Source organism: Gobio gobio, assembly GCF_949357685.1.
Source record: "Gobio gobio genome assembly, chromosome: 5".
In the NCBI taxonomy this organism is placed as follows: domain Eukaryota; kingdom Metazoa; phylum Chordata; class Actinopteri; order Cypriniformes; family Gobionidae; genus Gobio; species Gobio gobio.
Window position 1 is genome coordinate 29,924,023 of NC_137101.1, and position 2,500 is coordinate 29,926,522.

The window sequence follows — 2,500 nt, forward strand, 5'->3', positions numbered from 1 at the left end:
AAAAAAAAAAATGTAAACCTTTTGTAGACCTTTTAGCTACTTATTGGAACCAGAAGGAAAGTCAATAAGTGACTTTTTGACCTTTGGGAGAAAAATGTGTTCAGTAGGTCAAATAAGGACTTCTGTACAGCCATAATATGTAAAAAAATAAAATAAAAATAAAAATATAAACCTTTTGTAGACCTTTTAGCTACTAATTGGGACCAGAAGGAAAGTCAATGAGTGAGTTTTTGACCTTTGGGAAAAAAAATTGTTCAGTAGTTCATATATGGACTTCTTGTACAGCCATAATATGTAAAAAAAAAACAAAAAAAATCCATACCATTTTTAGACCTGTAAGCTACTTATTGGAATCAGAAGGAAAGTCAATGAGTGACTTTTTGACCTTTGGAAAAAAATATGTTCAGTAGGTCAAATATGGACTTCTGTACGGCCATAATATGTCAAACATTTTTGTGGGAATTTTGGCTAGTAAATGGAATAAGAAGGGAAGTCAATGAGTATGTGTAGTAAATTAGTTTTTAAGGACTCTCAGGCCTAAAACATGTTCTTTAGGTCAAATATGGACTTCTTGTACAGCCAAAAAAATGTAAAAAAAAAAAAAAAAAAAAAAAAAAAAAAATTCCAAACCATTTTTAGACCTGTAAGCTACTTATTGGAATCAGAAGGGAAGTCAATGAGTGACTTTTTGACCTTTGGGACAAAAATGTGTTCAGTAGGTCACATATGGACTTTGTACAGCCATAATATGTAAAAAAAATAAATAAAAAAAAAATAAAAAAAATCCATACCATTTTTAGACCTCTAAGCTACTTATTGGAATCAGAAGGGAAGTCAATGAGTGACTTTTTGACCTTTGGAAAAAAATATGTTCAGTAGGTCAAATATGGACTTCTGTACAGCCATAATATGTCAAACATTTTTGTGGGAATTTTGGCTAGTAAAGGGAATAAGAAGGGAAGTCAATGAGTATGTGTAGTAAATTAGTTTTTAAGGACTCTCAGGCCTAAAACATGTTCTTTAGGTCAAATATGGACTTCTTGTACAGCCAAAAAAATGTAAAAAAAAAAAAAAAAAAATTCCAAACCATTTTTAGACCTGTAAGCTACTTATTGGAATCAGAAGGGAAGTCAATGAGTGACTTTTTGACCTTTGGAAAAAAAAATTGTTCAGTAGGTCAAATATGGACTTCTTGTAAAGCCATAATATGTAAAAAAATAAAAAAAATAAAAAAAAAATACATCCATACGATTTTTAGACCTGTAAGCTACTTATTGGAATCAGAAGGGAAGTCAATAAGTGACTTTTTGACCTTTGGGACAAAAATTTATTCGGTAGGTCAAATATGGACTTCTGTACAGCCATAATATGTAAAAAAAAAAAAAAAAAAATGTAAACCTTTTGTAGACCTTTTAGCTACTAATTGGAACCAGAAGAAAAGTCAATGAGTGACTTTTTGATATATATATTATTAATATAATATATATATATATATATATATATATATATATATATATATATATATATATATATATATATATATATATATATATATATATATATATATATATATATATATATATATATATATATATATATATATATATATATATATATATATATATATATATATATATATATATTAAACCTTTTTTAGACCTGTAAGCTACTTATTGGAAGCAGAAGGGAAGTCAATGAGTGACTTTTTGAGCTTTGGAAAAAAAGTTGTTCAGTAGGTCAAATATGGACTTTGTACAGCCATAATATGTAAAAAAAAAAAAAAAAAAAAAATATTTAAACCTTTTGCAGACCTTTTAGCTACTTATTGGAACCAGAAGAAAAGTCAATGAGTGACTTTTTGACCTTTGGAAAAAAAAATTGTTCAGTAGGTCAAATATGGACTTCCTTTACAGCCATAATATGCACAAAAAAAACAAAACAAAAAAAAAAAAAATTCCAAACCTTTTTTAGATCTGTCAGCTACTTATTGGAATCAGAAGGGAAGTCAATGAGTGACTTTTGGACCTTTGGGACAAAAATTTGTTCAGTAGGTCACATATGGACATTGTACAGCCATATTATGTACAAAAAAAAAAAAAAAAAAAAATCCAAACCATTTTTAGACCTGTAAGCTACATATTGGAATCAGAAGGGAAGTCAATGAGTGACTTTTTGACCTTTGGGACAAAAATTTGTTCAGTAGGTCAAATATGGACTTTGTACAGCCATAATATGTAAAAGAAAAAAAAAATCAAACCTTTTGTAGACCTTTTAGCAACTAATTGGATCCAGAAGGAAAGTCAATGAGTGACTTTTTGACCTTTGGGAAAAAAATTTGTTCAGTAGGTCAAATATGGACTTCTTGTACAGCCATAATATGTAAAAAAATAAAAAAAAATAATAAATAAATAAATCCATTCCAATTTTAGACCTGTAAGCTACTAATTGGAACCAGAAGGGAAGTCAATGAGTGACTTTTTGACCTTTGGGACAAACCTTT